The sequence below is a fragment of the Amborella trichopoda genome, chromosome 10, assembly GCF_054954075.1.
Source record: "Amborella trichopoda isolate Santa Cruz 75 chromosome 10, AtrichopodaSantaCruz75HAP2 v2.0, whole genome shotgun sequence".
Lineage (NCBI taxonomy): Eukaryota > Viridiplantae > Streptophyta > Magnoliopsida > Amborellales > Amborellaceae > Amborella > Amborella trichopoda.
In genome coordinates, this window is record NC_142345.1 from 16,072,303 (window position 1) to 16,091,277 (window position 18,975).

At 38.3% G+C, this 18,975-nt stretch overlaps 1 pseudogene; it reads left to right on the top strand.

Annotated features, from left to right (window-relative positions):
- The first annotated feature begins 9,216 nt into the window (after nucleotides 1-9,216).
- On the top strand, nucleotides 9,217-17,212 carry LOC105421024 ((R)-mandelonitrile lyase-like; annotated as a pseudogene).
- Nucleotides 17,213-18,975: the final 1,763 nt, after the last annotated feature.

An 18,975-nucleotide genomic window follows, 5' to 3' on the forward strand; every position in this document is an offset into this window, starting at 1 on the left:
AGCAAGATGGGGGACAATAACTCAAACCGACGCGACGACAATACTACTCAAAACCAATGTCGATATGACTGTCCTAATCTGATGTGGTAGCATAACGAGCATGGTACTCAGGACCAATATGACGGCAATACTGCTCGACAGCCAGACCATTATGACAGTGCTAGTCAAGAAGAGAAGGTGCGGGACGACGAAGAGGGAGGGTCTCGATGACATTAAGATCGCACCCACGGCCGTGGAGTAAGAGTGTCACGGACCTAGAGAGCGTTGAACACTGCTTCTCACGGCGAAAGCGGAAGGCAATGAACATCAGACGACGTTAGGCATCGTCATTGGCAACACGAGAAGGCAACAAGAGAAGCCTGCGGAGGACGATATGCACCGAGCGCACGAAAGAAGCTTGTGGACAGCGATAGGCATCGCCACGGCGGCGATAGGCATCACCGTCTGTGATAGACACAGGTGTAAGAGATAAGCTCGCGGACAACGATATGCATCGCCGTCTGCAATATGCACGGGACGCAAGAGAAGCCTGCGGACGGCAATAGGTTTTGTCGCAAGCCTTCGCGGGTGGCGATAGGCATCATCGTCTGTGATAGGCGCGCAACGGGATCCGACCCCTGCGGGCAACAATAGGCATGGTCGTCTGCCCTTATGCGAGACGCCAAGGATACACCTGTGGACAACGATGAACAGTGCCGTCTGCGAACTTCGTTGAGAGAGAGATGAACGAAGAGAGGGGGAAAGAAACTCGCGCATGGTGCTACGATCGCCATGCAAGACCTGCGAAATCACATGGAAGGAAAGAAAGAGGCATGCACAGCATTGCCACTGTCGTGCATGGCCTCTGAGAAAAACTCGGATGAAGGAGAAGAGAGAGAAGAAGAGAGGAAATAAAAGAAGAGAGAGAAAGATATTTACCTTCAGCCCAGGGATACCAACTTAAAAGTTTCTCTCTCCTTTTTGTCTCTCTCAAAACATGACCCAACAATAAAAAGAGATGGAAATTTTATTAAGCAAAACTCTCTCTATGTACAATGATAGTACATGATATATATAGAGTTTTGCCCAAACATGGGTGGATTGATCAAAATTAAAACTAATTGTTGAAAATTAAGATTTAATTGATCTAAATAAAATAAGATAATAGGGTGCAAAATGACTGATTTGGCCCTTGCTAACAAGTCATGGAATCCCAAAATAGTTCATGCTGTTGCCCTAGAATGTGCGTGATCTTTCGTGGATGATCCGGGGTTGCTCTGGTGCCCGTTTGTCCAAAAGATGATTGTTTTATTGTAGGGCTCGGCATGGCGATCGATTTGAAACCAACTTCGAGCCATGGATCGTATTTTTAAGCCAAGATCATGTGACTTGAAATTTGGATGAATCTTGTAAACTTCGGTTCGATAATGTGTTCGTTTCTTGATGTGTTTTCGTGATTTCTTCGTTGGATCACACTGAGCATGCCATCATGATCGCGTGACAACAAATGCAGCTCGATTTCATGCCCGAACGAATATTTCACAACTTTTGAGTTTTGACCTGAATCTGGAATTTCGGCACGGGAATTTACAGCCACTCCATCGGTTTAATATGCGAAATTTGACCGTTTATCATTCACAGGGTTTAAACCAGTGATACCCATAGACCTTACGCACACGATGAAATTGGTTTCATGTCAATCGGGTTTGTGAGGGTCCTGATTTGGCCGCTCGTGCGAGGCGTGTTGCTGTTGATTTCCTGGAACTTTATTCACGGATCGGCAACTTCTCTCAAGCTTTTCTCCTTGCTCAGGCGTCGTCATGGAGCGTGCTATATATCAAACGCCAGTCTTGACGAGACGAACATGCTCACAATATTTGAGCACAATCTGACTCAGAAAGAGTGAGATATGAGCGTCGCAAGTCATTGTTCGTGACTGTGCCTTTGACGGAGTTTAGTTGCTGGGTGGCCGCAAGAGAATAATATGCGGTATTTTGATCTTTTACCAATAACTTCTTCTTAGAGTGTCCGTTTAAGCTAAAATTTGACCCCTGAGGGTTTTCAACCGTGCCGGATTCAATGGCAGTGGTCCCACGACTGTTTGATGACTTGAAAGTAGGGTTCCAATTATAAGGGTCTGTTTTAGGGTGTGAGAGGTTGATTCTACTGTAACTGTTTCTCAGTCTGTACTCCCTTAGACATGTCGGATTGCGACAAAATTTGGCTGGAGACTTTTAAGAGTCCTTATGATGATCTTGACAGTTCTGGGGTCATTCTGCGACCATCAAAATTTCCATTGTTTGTCGGGCTTTATTGACCGGCTTCTTCGTTTTATTCCGCATCGGGGAGAAATGGTGCTGAAAAATATCTTCAAATAGAGTGTTACCCTTGTTGAGTCATCAGTCAGGTCAGAATCAGAGAACCTCTTTAGCTCGTGACCAACAAAGTCATGTGAGTTCCACCTCGTCGGTGCGTCGGCATCGCCAATCTTCTCATCCTCCGACTCCTGTAGATCCGGCTCGACCACAAGACCATTCATCCCATAATGAATCTAAACCTGACCCTCCTCAGGTCATGTATAGTCATCCAACGGTGCAACCTCTTCAGGCAGCCCAATTCTATACCATCAATCACAGGAGCCCTATTCGGCTCATATTCCAACTCAGTATCCCCCAAGTCATCATACCAGTAGGCTCCAGTCCCAGCCTCTAGTCACCTATACTAGGGTTATATTGTGCACCAGGCCCCGACTGTCCATTTGCAGGCCCCGACACCAGCTTATCAGCCTCCGGCTCTTCCAATCTAGGTCGCTTCTCAGACTTACCCATAGTATCCTCCAATCATCTCGTAGGCCCCACCTCCTCTAGTCTAGTGCAACCCATATCTGGTGCATCTCCAGCATCACAAATTATGCCATCAATTATGGGAAACCAACAGACCTCTAAGGTTAAAACCCCTGAGTTAGTTGAGGTCGCCCAGTTGAAAGGCGAATTAACCACATTTAAAGAGACCCTAGCTAAGATTGAAGTTCTAAATATACTTCCTCCAAGATCTTACGTCAAGGATGTTCTTAGGGATGTCGAGCATCTTCGTCTGGGTTTCGAATTCCCTCAGTTTGAAAATAAGTTCAATGGGAAAGGTGATCCTGAAAATCATATCATTGCTTTCTTATTGACTGTTCCTGCACTTGAAGAGAAACCTCGCTGTTTCAAGGCTATGTTTCAGTACACTCTCTCCAGACAAGCTTTAACATGGTTCCGAGAGGTTGTATCAAAATATCTGAATTAAACTCCAGATGAGTTGTTTCAACGTTTTGTTAAGCAATATCACAAGACCAAAGAGAGATCAATGACCCTTAGCGAATGTGTCTCCATCAAACACAATCTGGGCGAGTTGTTTAAAGATTTTTTCCAACGGATTTTGATCCTTTAAATTGCCACTGTAAATGTCCGAAAAAGCTCTTGAGGCCTAGCAATGATAAGATCCTCATCATGAAGGGATGGGTTTTTTTGTTTTGGTTATTTGATAAAAAAAATGGGATTAATATTTTAATTCATAAAATGTGTATTTTTTTGATAATTTGGTTATTTTTTAGCATTCTACCATTGTTTTGTGGTTGGTCTATATAAGGAACTTAAGTCTTTTGTAACTCTCTCTCTTGATCTCTATTAAAAGTGTTGGAAATTAATGAGAAAAGCTTGAGAATTCTAAAGCTTAGGCTTGGTCAATTCCAAACTCCTATTGGTTGAAAAGCTTCAAACTGAAGTAAATATCTGGGCTACCCCTCTCCTCCCTTTATGGTAGTCTCCTTTGGAGCTGTATTTTTCAAAAAATCCATGTTCTCATGGAAGCACGATGTGGACCTACTCCCTCGCACAAAAACATCTATTTAATAATGTTTTTGTTCTAAAATTTTGAGAACCATATAAAAATTACTAAATTATTTTGAAAGAATTGAATTGTGAGTTCTATGACACTTAAATCTAGCTCTTTGAAAATTGGATAGTTTCTATTCAATCTTGAAGTGTTAGGTTTTTCTAATATACAGAAGAATTTTCTTGAAAAATTTATTTTGCTGAAATTATTCTATAAGTAGTAGAGATTATATCCTAAAAATTTGAGATTTGAAAAATACAGCTAGCATGGATTTTTGTCGATGGAGTAAATAGATAGTAGACTCCCAAGAGAGTAGAAAATCTTTTGTATTCTTTTAATGAGGAGTGGGCAATATTACGGTAATTAAATTACCATAATACTACTTTAAAGTATTACGTTATTTTAATTATCGTAATACTCCTTCAACTTATTACGGTATTTAAATTACCGTATTGTTATTACGGTAATTTAATTACCGTAATACTACTTTAAGGTATTACGGTAATTTAATTACCGTAATACTCCGTCTACTTATTATGGTATTTAAATTACCGTAATGTTCTTTACGGTAAAAAGACTACCGTGAAGATTATTTTGGTTCAATAAAAGCTGAAAATTGTGAGAAAGGGTGTAGGTGAGATTTTGAAAAATTGGGGTTTTTTTTTTTCGATTATGGTAAAATATAGGTATTGTAGCGATAATTTCCCTAAATATTAATAGGATATAGTTTTTCACTAGGCTACAACTTTAGCATAGTGCATGTGCTTTGTATGTGATTTGTGTCTAATCTATATTAAGTAACTTTCTAACCATGTCTTTTCTCTCTAACAAAATCTAGAGCATATCACTTATACAAGTCTATTATATCTAACCATGCCCTTTCTCTCTCAAAATTCTTTATGTAACTAGATCTATTTTTCCAATTACAATATCACTTTATCTCTTTTTTCTCTCTCTAAATGCATCTTTTCTATCTTAATCATGCTCTATGTTCTATGTTATTAAAAAGCTATTTTTGTGTATGAAGGTAGTCCTAGATCCTTTAAAGTAACTTGTCCATTCTACGTCCATGAAGTAATCTCCTAACAGTATATGATTAATCTACTTGCTAAGGTTTCAATTAACATGTGGGTATTTATATCAGTAAACTACTAAGAATATTACAATACTTGATTTGTATAGTGGCCTTATGTTGCTTGCTAATGTTTCAATTAACATGTGGGTATTTATATCAATTCTCAAAATCGAACCGGAACGGTTAACTGGTTTTGGGGTTGGGAGTGGTTTGAACCGGAACCAGACTAACCGGGTCGGTTAATCGGACTAACCGGTCAAGTAGATTTTTTTAAAAAAAAATGGGTTAAAAAACATCCAAAAAAATTCATTTTTTTTAAAAAAAAATAGAAAAACTTATATTACGTGTATACTATTATATTACATACATTTATCTTATAAAAAAAATTAAAGCAACTTTTAAATAATTTAATATTTGAATACTATGAAATATGCAACACAATTTATAATTTCACATTAATTCAATTAATGAAATTATAAAGTCCAACTAATAATGGCTAGTAGTATTGAGAGTGGCGAGGGGGATTATGGTACTGTTGTGTTTCACTATCAAGGTTTAGAGGGTGAAAAATCTGAGTAAAGCTTGGAGAAGTCTGTAATGCCGCAGTTGTGCCCCCTCGCTAATCGGGGAACATTTCCCATGGTACCCCCTTAGCCAAAGTCTCCTAGACTCGTCCAGCTTTCATGCTCTCCCCCACCCTCTTCTGTGTTGCCCCCACCCTGTTCTGTGTTATGGCCCTCAACAGCTTCAATATTATCATCATCATGAATAATCAGGTTACAGTGACGGCTACTGCTTCGTCTCTCCCTTGTCGAGTAACTTCTACGCCTCGACTTCCTCTCGAGCCAATTTCATTAAATCTTTCTGTTCATCAGACACCGCATGATGTTGTGCCCCTTCACATTCTTGAATGACTGGTTCTCGTCAGTTGTTTTCCATTGTCCCATCTGTCTCTTCATCATCCTGTGCCTCATTTTCATCCTGTATATAATCGTCATCCATATCCATTGCCATGTCTCCTTCATTGGATGCTGCAACATCCACATAATCATCAATATCGACAACTGCCCCACAAAGAAAATCTTGATCTAGCAATGGGATCCTTAGTGATACCCACTCATCAACGAGGTCCCTCCGGAAGATGTAATCAAGGTTGATCGGCGTGTAGTCTGTGGGGGTCCTCCTTATATGTCTCTCTCTCAATTTTACATTGTAATGAACGTACACCAAGTTGTAAAATTCTAACTGCAATCTTTTGCAATTGCTTTGTTCGAATTTTGTATATCGTCCACCATTGTGCTGACATAGACAGACATAGAAATACTTAACAATAGAAAATAAATTGATTTAAAAAAATTCCACAAATCATATTGTACTAAAATATTGCAAGTTTTAACTTAATACTAACTTGGGTGTAATTTTCCAGCTGCTTTTTTGGCATTGTTGTATGCAAATTCCCCATTTTTTTTCATGTACATGATAAGTTAGGAATAACAACATGCGTATACAAGAAATTAATACTACATAGAAATGCAATTCATTATTCTAAATTGAAATTTTATTACATACACGTTTTGATTAAAGTTTACTTGCTGCATACATTCCATCGGAGTTTCAATATCTGGCTCAAGCCTATAGATGCAGTTTCTTACCTCCTCCATGATATTTGCATCATCAAAAGTGGCATTGGAGTACAAATTTTGTGGATTAAGAAAGAATCATGCACATGGTTTGTTATTTTATTAATTACGGTAACTTTACTCGGAGTTGAAAAAGAATCACGAATTACGATAATGAATCATAAATTACTTGCTGCGTGGATATCCTAATGTAGTTGGTCTCTCTACCTACGATCAACGATCTCCAATATCTCTTTAGTCCATATGTTATTATCAAATAGCTTCCTTTGTGCGTCTCATTGCATCGAATAGAAACCCCATTGCAGGTTTATCATCAAAGTCACTTAACCTCAACACTCACACTAGAGGTTTAGTTACAGAAACAACATTGTTACATCGAGCCCAGAACTTCCGATCGAGAAGGGTGGTCTCAACCTGCCTTCCAAGTTGACTCATTGTTGCTCTATCAGTCTGTCATTCATTAGAGCGTACCATTGACCTCAATCCTATTTTGTGGACCAATAACGATTGTATCGTAAGGAACGTTGTAGCGAACCTAGTAGTGGACTCCCTGACAATCTCTCGCATGTAATGCTCCCTCATCAAAGCATGGAGGAACATGTGATTGTATATAAGCCTTGCAATCAACTTGCTCTTCAAAATACATGTTTTAACCCTTCTTAGCTTCCCTATTTCATTGAGAATCAAGTTAACACAATGGGCAGCATAAGGAGTTCAATAAAGATTGGGTCTTCTCTCCAGTAACAACAAGCTTGTTTTTCTGTAGTTCGGAGCATTATCAATCACTACGTGGACCACATTTTCAAGCCTAACCTCATCTACAATTTTGTCCAAGTGTGCAAAATTGGACAAAATGCCCCTAGGGCAACCTATTAAAATGTTGAAAAGATACATATAGGACTTGTCCTTCCAACCGTCAGTCATGATGGTCACTCCTGTACTTGGCCAACAGACTTTGAACTGTGATATATGCTTATCGACATCATGAACAACAGCTTCTAAACATGACCCTGCAAGCTCCTTCGTAGTTGGACCTTTAACACCCGGCCCTGCCTCAACTATAGAAGTTACCATCGGTGGATACACGTCTGAGTTGGCAGAATTAAATGGTAGTACATTAGCATACCAGAATATGCTAATCATCTTTTTCACCTTTTCTATTAATACACCTGCTGCTGGAAATTTTATTTTATTTTGATGATATTGTGGCATGTGGGGATCAAGTCCAACAGGTCATTGTTCGCACATCTATGGGTGCATGTCGTTCAGTATTAGATGGCCGACTATAAGAGGATGGGTGATTAGTGAAACTACGTCCCACATCCTCCCCTACCCGGTACTACATGTTCTTGAGGTTGACAGCTATTAGATGCACCATCCCTTCTCCCATACGTCTCGTGAATTTCTATTTGTCTATAATTATGCTCTTGGAGACTGGCAATCCTAGCTCGTTCTATTTGTGCCTCAAATTCGACTTCTTGGTCATCTTCCTCATTTATTGGACTTTCGTACCCCCTCCCTATCTCCTTTATATCCTTTTCTCTTTGTACCTTTTTTCTTTTTTCTTTTGTAATTAATTTTAATATTTGTTGTTTTACTTCTGCTGTCACTTCTTTACAACCGGTGACATTACCCTTTACTCAAGCAAGATGTTCTTTTAGCCGATAAATACCACTACCCATTTCCTTGCCACAAAAATTACATCGAACTTTTCTTTTGTCATTTACTTTTGTGCCATACTGCCACATCACATCTCCCCTCCTCATCTTATTACTTTCTTCTAAATTGTCCTGAACATAAAAGTTTATTAAAAAATATTTATTTGGAATATCACTCTTCCAAGGGGACCTTGTACGCATGGCGATATCACAACAAAGATTAATTTACATGTATATAAATCAAGAAAAAGCAAAAAGTGCTTGCACATTTGTGCATTAAAAAATAATGACTGCATTCTCAATAAAAAATTAATGACTGCATTCCCAAAGTAACTCGAGGCCAAAAAAAAAAGTGCCATTAATGTTTAGCACTAGACAACAAGGAAACTTTGGTCATCTCAGAAAATTAACTGTGAAACCAATCCCAAAAGATCAACAGCGAGAAATGACCATCAAAACTATGCTACCAAAGCATTATAAATGGGTTCAAACATTGAGACCGAGTTTTAGAAGTATACGATTGAACTGAATGGTTGAGGTCTTGATTATTAGAATCAACTTAACTTTATCAATTTTGTGAAGAGAATTACCACAAATTTCAGTGTCAAATTGGGCAGTCCAGAGTGTACCTTTAACTAGGTTCAAAGTTTTAAAAAGTAAAAATAATTACTAAAAGTGATTGTGACATCTTTTTGCTGTAGGATGAATATTATACACTTTGTATTTATTTTTTTCGTTTTTTCTCAAAGATTGTTCACCAAGACTTGATTGATAAAGTCAATTTTTTTCAATTCAAAAGGCAGGTCAGGAGAAGGATGATATGAACTAGCCTAACTCCATTTCTCTTACTCTCAACTCCAAGAATTCCTCCTCCTTTTTTTTTCTAAATCTTCCAAGTTTATGTTGCTGCCTTTGCATTATTTCAACTATCATCTGGCGTTGCTAGCTTTTCTATTCCTTTCAAATAACTAGTTCTCTCATCATAAAGATGTACATTGGAGAGCAAAACTCCTCAGGCATTTTTGCAATTACAGATATTGCTGCATTTACAATCCACCAAGGTTCTAAGCCTTTTTAGGGGGCTTTTATGATGAAAATAAGATTCTTACAACCAATGGACCAAGCCGTAGACAACTATGTAAAAGATGGAAAACAGTTGTATTGAGGTCAACATACCAAGACTTCCCTCAGTCTGTGAATCCCAACTTATCACAAGCAGTCTAGCACAAGGTTACCGAATAGAAAAACGAAAACACTTAGCAGTCTGTGATTTTGCAACTGTGAAGGCAATGCCTTTGTATAGCAGTTGGTAATAGGTTCCTTTCATGAAAACTCCAACAAAAAAAAAAAAAAAATCGAAAATTATATGCAGACAACATAATCCATCAATTGAACATGAAATTTTTCTCAGAAGGTCAGCAAATACATATACGGACAACATAATATGATGCCGTCAAACAACAAGAATAGAAACACGTTTTCATCAATAATACACAAAAAAACCGTCAAATGCAATTGCAAGCTCTAGAACCAGGTAAACACCATTGATTCAATTTTTTTAAAAAAGAATACCGTCAAATGCAATTGCAAGCTCTAGAACCAGGTAAACACCATTGATGCAATTTTTTAAAAAAAGAATATGAGGACTAAACCTCAGATAACAATTCACAAAACTCATAACTTATATCTCAGATAAAAAAAGAAAAATTAAGAAAAAAAAGGATGAATAATCCTAAAAAAAGGCTGAATAATCCTAAAACAAAGAAAAATTAAGAAAAAACTCTCCAAAAATATGCATTTCTTCAATTTTTATTCAAGAAACCCTAAATTCCTAAAATCGAACTCCAAATCTTTTTTTTTGTTCTCAAATCCGTTCTTTTATTGAATACAATAAATAATATCAATCAAATATTATTTGAATAATCTTAAAAAAGACTGCAAAATAAAGAAAAAAATTAAAAAAAAATCGGGTTCGAGCTTACCTTGCTTGCTTCAATCTCAAAATCGAGCTCCAAAGCTCTCCTTTTCAATGAAATAAGGAGTCTAAAATGATAGGTATATTATTAATTATTAAAATCCCCCAACTTTTATACAAAAAAAATGAAAAACCACGTCAAAATCCTTAGATTGGCGGATTTTTCATAAAAAAGCTCAAGAACACCAAAAAACGCACATAAAAATCGCTAAAAACGACTTAATGGTGGATCACGGGTTCTGCCAAAATAATGGGCTCTGATACAAATAACGACCGTTATTTTCATTATACCGTTATATCACCAAATCGCCCGTTATAACGCCTAACCAGACCGAATGTTAAAAAGCCGCTCGGTTTTTTAACAGATTTTTTTATGGAATATGTATGTTGCAACTTGTACCGTAAAACTGGCCAAAACCGGAATCGGCACTCAACCGGTAGCAGTCTGACAGACCGTTTCCAGTTCTGACTGGCCGGTTTTGCGAACACTAATTTTAATTACCGTAATACTCCTTCAACTTATTACGGTATTTGAATTACCGTAATGTTATTACGGGAATTAAATTGTTGTAATACTACTTTAAGGTATTGCGGTATTTTAATTACCATAATACTCCTTCAACTTATTACGGTATTTAAATTACTGTAATGTTCTTTACGGTAAAAAGACTATCGTGAATATTATTTTGGTCCAAAAAAAACTGAAATTTGTGAGAAAGGGTGTAGGTGAGGTTTTGAAAATTTGGGGTTTTTTTTCCTATTATGGTAAAATATAGGTATATTAGCAATAATTTCCCTAATTATTAATATGGTACAGTTTTTCACTAGGCTACAACTTTAGCATAGTGCATGTGCTTTGTTTGTGATTTGTGTCTAATCTATATTAAGTAACTTTCTAACCATGCATTTTCTCTCTAACAAAATCTAGAGCATATCACTTATACAAGTCTTTTATATCTGACCATGCCCTTTTGCCCTCGAAATTCTTTATGTAAGTAGATCTATTTTTCCAATTACAATATCACTCTATCTTTTTCTCTCTTTATAAATGCATCTTTTCTATCTTAATCATGATCTATTTTCTATGTTATTTAAAAGCAATTTTTGTGTATGAAGGTAGTCTTAGATCCTTTAAAGTAACTTGTGTCCATCCTACATCCATGAAGTAATCTCCTAATAGTGTATGATTAATCTACTTGTTAAGGTTTCAATTAACATGTGGGTATTTATATCAATCTTGAGTAAACTATTACTTAGAATATTACAGTACGTGTATAGTGGCCCTCTATTGCTTGCTAAGGTTTCAATTAACATATGGGTATTTATATCACTCTTGAGTAAACTACTACTTAGAATATTGCAATATGTGATTTTTGTAGTGACCCTACGTTGTACTACCCACTCAGCCTGTATCAAATTTATTCTAAACTAGTCATTTGTAAATTACTGGCTAGAGCAATGGAATACATAATTTTTGTAGTTGCACCATATTGTACTAGTCACTTAACTTATGTGAAATTTATTTTAAAGAACTTAATATGAATATAGAATTTATTTGAAATTGTACATATTGTTTCATTATAGAGTTGCAAAGGGCATGTGCATTGGATTTCCTAAAACTTAAAAAATCAAAGTTCTTTATTGTGGTCATTGAGGACTATATTGTTATTTTTTTAAAAAAATAATCTTAAAGTAATGCAATTTGTCTTTTTTGTGTTGCCATTATATTGTGCTCAAATTTATTTCAAAAAAGTTAACATGAAGGTAGAATTTATTTAAACTCGATATATTATTTAATTATAGAGTTTAAAGGGACATGTGTTACTTATTGGAGCAGGAATTTAAGGCTTTGATTGCGTTGAAGTTGAAAAATAGAAGTTTTTTATATTATATTGTTTAAGTCAGGTAGATTTTTTAATCTACTTGTTAAGAGTGTTCTAATTATAAGTTATAAAAAGTAATTTAAATTTGATAAGTTCTAAGTTATAAATATATATCATCGCTTATATATTTATAGGCTATAATTTATAACTTATAAATAGCAATTTAAATATATTTATAAGTAATAAATATATTTAAGTTAAATATATTAAAACAGATAAATTAATAACTTGTTATATTTGTAAAAGTTATTTACTTGATAAATTTATAATTTATAGTACAATATATTTTAAATAGAAATATACATTCTATTATTTTTAAGAAATTTTTTTTAATGATAAAAGAAAAAAATTAATTAAAATCCATTAAAATATTAAAATATTACAAAAAAAATATAAACCCCATAATTAAAAACGACAATCGAACTACAACTTCATCTATTGATTCTCCTCAGAGTCCATCTTTTTATTTATCGAAATTTGGCTCATTCACCTCATTTATTACCAAGAACGGGATCTCTAATTCCATTTGGACGGTCGTTAAAGATTGGTGGTGAGTCTTCCATGTAATGTTTTAAACCGTCGATCTAAACTTAGAATGGGCGATTAGAATTGGTAATCAATTGAAATTGAACTGGTTATGAGAGAGTATCGGTACCGGTACCGGTACCGGTTTTGCCCCCTTGCCTAAACTCCGCTCATATTTTTTATGTTTTTAATAATCTTATGTAAACTACCGCTCATAACAGTGCATTGCGTCATTTTGATGGTGACATTGTCTTTTGCTAACCACTCAATTCCTGTTAAATTTATTATGAAGAAGTTAACATGAATGTCTAATTTATTTAAACTTTTGCTAACCTATGTTGTAGGTTTTTCTTTAATTAATCCTAGAGTAGTGTAAGGTGTTAGTTTTGTTCTGGCACTATGTTGCCAGTTGCCCTTATTGGCGTAAGTTCCGTTTTTAGAGAGAGAAACGATTGTTTTTATATCTCTTGCTCTTCAATATCTCCATTGTTGGTGTTTCTCTCACTTGGGTTCTTCTCTTTGTTTTTTTTTGCAGCGGACGCGATTCTACTCGGTTTCCAGCACTATTTGGTTATGCTTGGAACCACAGTTATCATTCCAACAGCTCTGGTTCCTCAGATGGGCGGTGGAAATGTGAGGAGAAAGACAGACCCAAGATTCAAGAGGGGAGAGAGCCAGAATTCTTGCGTCTCTCCCCAATTCAAACCCTTGAAACCCTCGCGAAAAGAAGCCTCTCGCTGCTGCTTACAATCCATACCCCTTCTCTGCAACCTCCAAGAAACTCTCTTTCTCTCTCTAAAACACGCATTTGGTGCAGTTACTTGAGTAGAAATTGAAGCCTCACCAGGTCAGCTCTCTCTATCTCTCTCCAATGTCATTTTAATTCATCTACACCTGCTATCTCTCTCTTTTGCTGGCAATTTCACGATCTTTACTCCCCTCTATTTTCAATCTCTCTTTATCTAACAGGCATTTTCATGATCTTTACTCCTCTTTGTTTTTAATCTCTCTCTCTAACAGGCATGTTCACGATCTTTACTCCTCTGTTTTTAATCTCTCTCTCAAAGGCATTTTCTCGATCTTTACTCTGTTTTTAATCTCTCTCTAACAGGCATTTTCACGATCTTTACTCCTCTCTGTTTTCATTCTCTCTCTAGCGGGCATTTTCACGACCATTTCTCCTTTGTTTCTTGAGTTAAAAGACATCCAACCGATCTTTGCTCCTCTCTCCCTCTCTCTCTAGATTCTGCCTTCTCCTGCAGGCGTTCCATTCGATCTTCGATCTCTTTCTCTTGCTTGCAGGTGTTCTATTCGATCTTCTTTCTCTCTCTTGCAGGGGTTCCATTCCATCTTCTTTCTCTCTCTCTAGATTCTGCCTTCTCCCTAGAGTTGCAGGCGGTCCATTCAATCTTCTCTCTCTCTTGCAGGCGTTCCATTCGATCTTGGATCATCTTTCTCTCTCTCTAGATTCTGCTTTCTACCTAGACTTGCAGGCGTTCCATTCGATCTTCGATCTTTTTTGACAAGGATCATTCGATCTTCTTTCTCTCGCTTCAATGCCACTACAGCGGAGTTCTTTACTCCTCTCTCTGCCCCTCTCCACCATCGCTTTTTGCAACCATGAAACCTCTCTCTCCATATGCATTCTAGTAACTTCCTTACTCCTAAATTCTAACATCTCTCTCTCTCTTGCAGGTAAAGGTGGCGGAAGAACTGAACCACAGTACGTCGAACTGGCCCTCAACGCCACCGAATTCCCCGGCATAAGATGAGTACGACTACATCGTTGTCGGTGGCGGCCCCGCCGGCTGCCCCCTCGCCGCCACCCTCTCCTCCAATCCCAACTCTCCGCGCGTCCTCCTCTTGGAGCGAGGGTCCGACCCCCTCTCCTACCCAGCTCTCTCCTCACATCGTGGCTTCCTCTCCACCCTCAATGAGGACAACTCGCCCCCCCAGTGCTTCGAGTCGGCGTGGGACGAGTTCTGGGCTGGAGCAGCGCCACCAACGCTGGTTTCTACACACGGACCGGATCGGGCTTCTTCATGCCCAGGAAGCCCGGTTACTGGGATCAGGGCCTGGTGAACCGGTCCTTCCCTCCAGCAGAGGCTGAGGAAGTGGCAGGCGGGCGGGCTTCGAGGACGCATTGCTGGAGGCCAATGTTACGCGGTTCAATGGATTTAGATTCGACCACGTGGAGGGTACGAAGATCGGAGGGTCCACGTTCTACGGGACGCGGAGGAGGCATAGTGCGGCGGATGATTATGATTTATTTTGTAATGAAATTCAATTATATTTTTAAACTTGGATTTTTATTTAGGACTTTTTTTACTGTTAAGCTAAATGATTTATATTGTAATGAAATTCAATTATATTTTTAAACGTTTTTTTATCTGGATTTTTATTTTAAATAGTTTTTTATTTTTTCCATTTTTCTGGGTCTTTTTTTCGCTGCCCCTTTTGTTAAATAGGGAGAGTGCAGTATAGTTTTCATTTTCTAGAGAGAGTGAGATAAATTGTTTTGTAAGAGTGAGCGAGTGCAGTCTAGTTTTCATTTTTTAGAGAGAGAGAGAGACGTTCTTTTGTTAAATAGAGAGAGTGCAGTATAGTTTTTATTTTCTAGAGACAGAGAGAGAAATAGTTTTGTAAGAGAGAGAAACGGTTTGGGCGTCCCGCTATCGAGAATTCAAGATTCAAGATTCAAGAGGGGAGAGCCAGAATTCAAGATTCAAGATCCAAGAAACAAGCATTTCTCTCTTGCTCTCTCTAAAACATGCATTTGGTGTGGTTACTTGAGGAGGAATTGAAACCTCACCAGGTCAGCTCTCTCTATCTCTCTTCAATGTCATTTTAATTCATCTTCACCGGCTTCTCTCTCTTCAATTACAGCGATTATCTTTACCTCTCTCTTTCTCATCAATTACAGTCATTGTAGCTCATCTCCACCTTCCTCTTTATCTCTCTCTAATAAGGTATTAGACAATTTTTCTCCCCGTCTCTATGCAGTAATTTACAGGCAGATTGATCGATCTTTAGTCCTCTCTCTCTCTCTCTCTCTCTCTCTCTCTCTCTCTCTCTCTCTCTCTCTAACAGGCAGTTCCACGATCTTTACTGCTCTATCTTTAATCTCTCTCTCTCCCTAGTAGGCATTTCCAGGATCTTTACTCCTCTGTTTTTAATCTCTCACTCAAAGGCATTTTCTCGATCTTTACTCTCTGTTTTTAATCCTCTCTCTCTCTAACAGGCATTTCACGATCTTTACTGCTCTCTGTTTTCATTCTCTCTCTCTCTAGCAGGCGTTTTCACATCCATTTCTCCTCTGTTTCTTGAGTTAAAAAACATCTAACCGATCTTTGCTCCTCTCTCTCCCTCTCTCTATAGATTCTGCCTTCTCCCTAGACTTGCATGCATTCCATTCGTTCTTCTCTTTTTTGACAAGGATCATTCGATCACTGGTGTGCTCCGACCCACTGCCATCGGCGTGGTGTATGCGGAACTCCAAGGGCGGTGCCACCACGCCATGCTCCGGCCGCGTGGCGAGGTCATCCTCTCAGCCGGTGCCATCGACAGCCCCCAACTGTTGATGTTGGGCGGCATTGGGCCAAACCACAGCCTCATCAGATGGGGCATCCCGGTCGCCCACCACCTCCCGGCCGTCGGCAACGCCATGCATGACAACCCCCGGAATGCTCTCTCCTTCGTCTGTCCTGTTTGCCTCCCACTCTCCCTCACCACCAATGTCTTTCCAGAAGCTGCCTCCAACTTCCTCCCCTTCACCCCCCGCTCTTGCTCCTCATTTCTTTCTCCTCGGTATTCCTCTATCCCACTCAACATCGCTTGCGATATGGCGAAAATTCCTGCCCCCTGTCGAGCGGTTCCTTAAGCCTGGCTTCCTCAAATTTCTACGACAATCCATTGGTGACTTCAATTACTTTGAGGGGTTGGATTTGCATAGGTAGGTGGAAGGGGTGAGGTTGGTGGCTAGGGTTCTCCGGACGAATGCAATGGACCGGTTCAAGTTCCCAAAGCAGCATTTCGGGGAGAGGGAGTTCTGGTACTTGGATGACGTGCGGTTCCCGGCCAATGTGAGCAACGATGATGCAGTCGGTGAGTTCTGCTGAAGAACGATGTCGACAACATGGCATTACCATGGGGGTTGCGTTATGGAGGAGGTGGTGGACACTCAGTTATGGAGGAGGTGGTGGACAGTCAGTGGGGTGCAGGTCATCAGGGACGTCGATGGCTCCACCTTCCCGTTGCCGGGACCAATCTTTAGGCCACGGTCATGATGATCGGCCGGTTAAAAAGAGCTCCCCCTCTCTCTCTTTCTAGCGTGAACGATGATTTTTTAGTAAGAGCGTTGATGACGTTCGATTTATACGAGAATCCGGTATAAGTAGAAGATGCCATTTTCGCACTTTCCTTTTTTTTTGTTTTTTGGCTGTTTGTTTTTTATGTGTTAGCCATTTATTTATTTCCGTAGAAGATAAGTGCGATTGTATTAGCTATACTATTATAGTGACACATTCTTTGATAGACTAGTAAGGATATCACACCTTTTTATTTTGGCGAATAAAGAGGAAGGAGCCAGAAGTCAAACAAAACTAAGAAATACGTCCTTTTTCTGGTTTCTTGTTTGGGGAGTATGGGGCACTTTTTGTTTCGAAGCAAAGGTACACTTTGTGGGCATCTGAAAGTCTTTTTCCCCCATTTGATTCTGGCTGTTTGCTTTTTGACATTTGAATCAATTCTGAATTGTAAAAACGGTACCTTATTGCTTTTCCATCATAGTTAGAGTTTTAGTTTGAGTTTCTCTTTTGAACTGCGAAAAAAATCAAATTAGCTCTCCTTATCATTACCAACACAACCACTACAATCGCACTGCAATTTATTAGATTAGAGTCTAGATTCAACTATAGTCATCGGGAGCAGAAGCGGGATTGAGGTCTTTATTTAATGGGAGCGCGTTTCATTTAAAATGGGATTGTGTTCTCATGTTCATTAAGATCGCGCTCCCATAAACAACACGCGATCCCATTTAAAGTTGAGTCGCGTCCCCATCTAAGAAAATGTTTTCCTACTTGGAATGGATCTAGCTCCATTCAATGTTGGATCGTGTTCTGTTTAACTTTGAGCCAATCCTCACCTGTCCTCTTGTCCTTTTCCTCTCTCTCTATTTTGATCACACATTCACCACCTCTTCAACCTCCGTACCCCTAATCCAATAGACCCATATGTTAAAACGTGCCCCTCTTCTGTCTAACTTCATGAACACATTTGTCTGACTTCATAGTGGGTGGACTGTTTCTCTATCCTCAGAAAGCACAACAGCAACAAAAATCCACATACCCATCTCAACCTTAGTTGCTAGCAGATGGGGACCTCCACGACGATATCCAAAAAGTCAAACAAGCTCTGAAAATGGCTAAAATCTTCGATGAAAAGCTATTCACTGGATTGCAGGAAACTCCATGGTTGTGAAACTTGGTGATATACTTGATTGGATTATTATTTTAATTCATCTGGTCCAAAAACAGGATTAATATTTTGGAGATTGGTCATTTGGTCCAAAAAACAAGATTAACAATTTAATTCATAAAATATGTATTTTTTGACAATTTTGAGTACTTTTGAGCATTTCACCCTTGTTTAGTGGCTCCTTTATATAAGGAAACCCACTTATTTGTAATCTCTCTCTTGGTCATTTGTAACTTGGGCAATAAAATTCTTGAATACTTGAGATTTTAGAGTGAGATTTTTTATTTCTTAGCTTTTTATTTTCACTTTGCATTCAAGTTCAAGACGAAGATGAGAGGAGAGAGAAACATTTCCTAGAGAGAGAATTCCCCTAGAGCATCATACACCTTAATCTATCTCCTAAACCTTAACTTACACCATAGAGCACCATACACCTTAGACTATCCGCTATACCCCACCCTATACCATTTACCATAGTCTCTTATGTACCTTAGCCTACCCTATACTCCTTAAGTTCCCATACACCATACCTCAACCCAACTTACCTAACCATACACTTGAGCCTTGGACCCTAGTCTAGACCCACCAAGCCTAAGCCTCTCTCTCTAATGTGCATGCAAGGGGACCGATGGATGCGTACTTAGGTTCAAGTACATCGAGATGTATGATTATGAAAGAAAAAAGGATTTTGAGTCACATAAATAGTGAATCTTACAATACATTATCTTGACTATTAATTTTCTAAAATTTTCATATGTTTTACATATCTGCATGATTTTAACCATTTTTGGAGTTTAAAATTTTATAATTAGATATGAAAATACATTTTGAGATAATCCTAAGAATATTTTATATCAAAATTATATGTTATGATCTTTGAAGGTGCTCC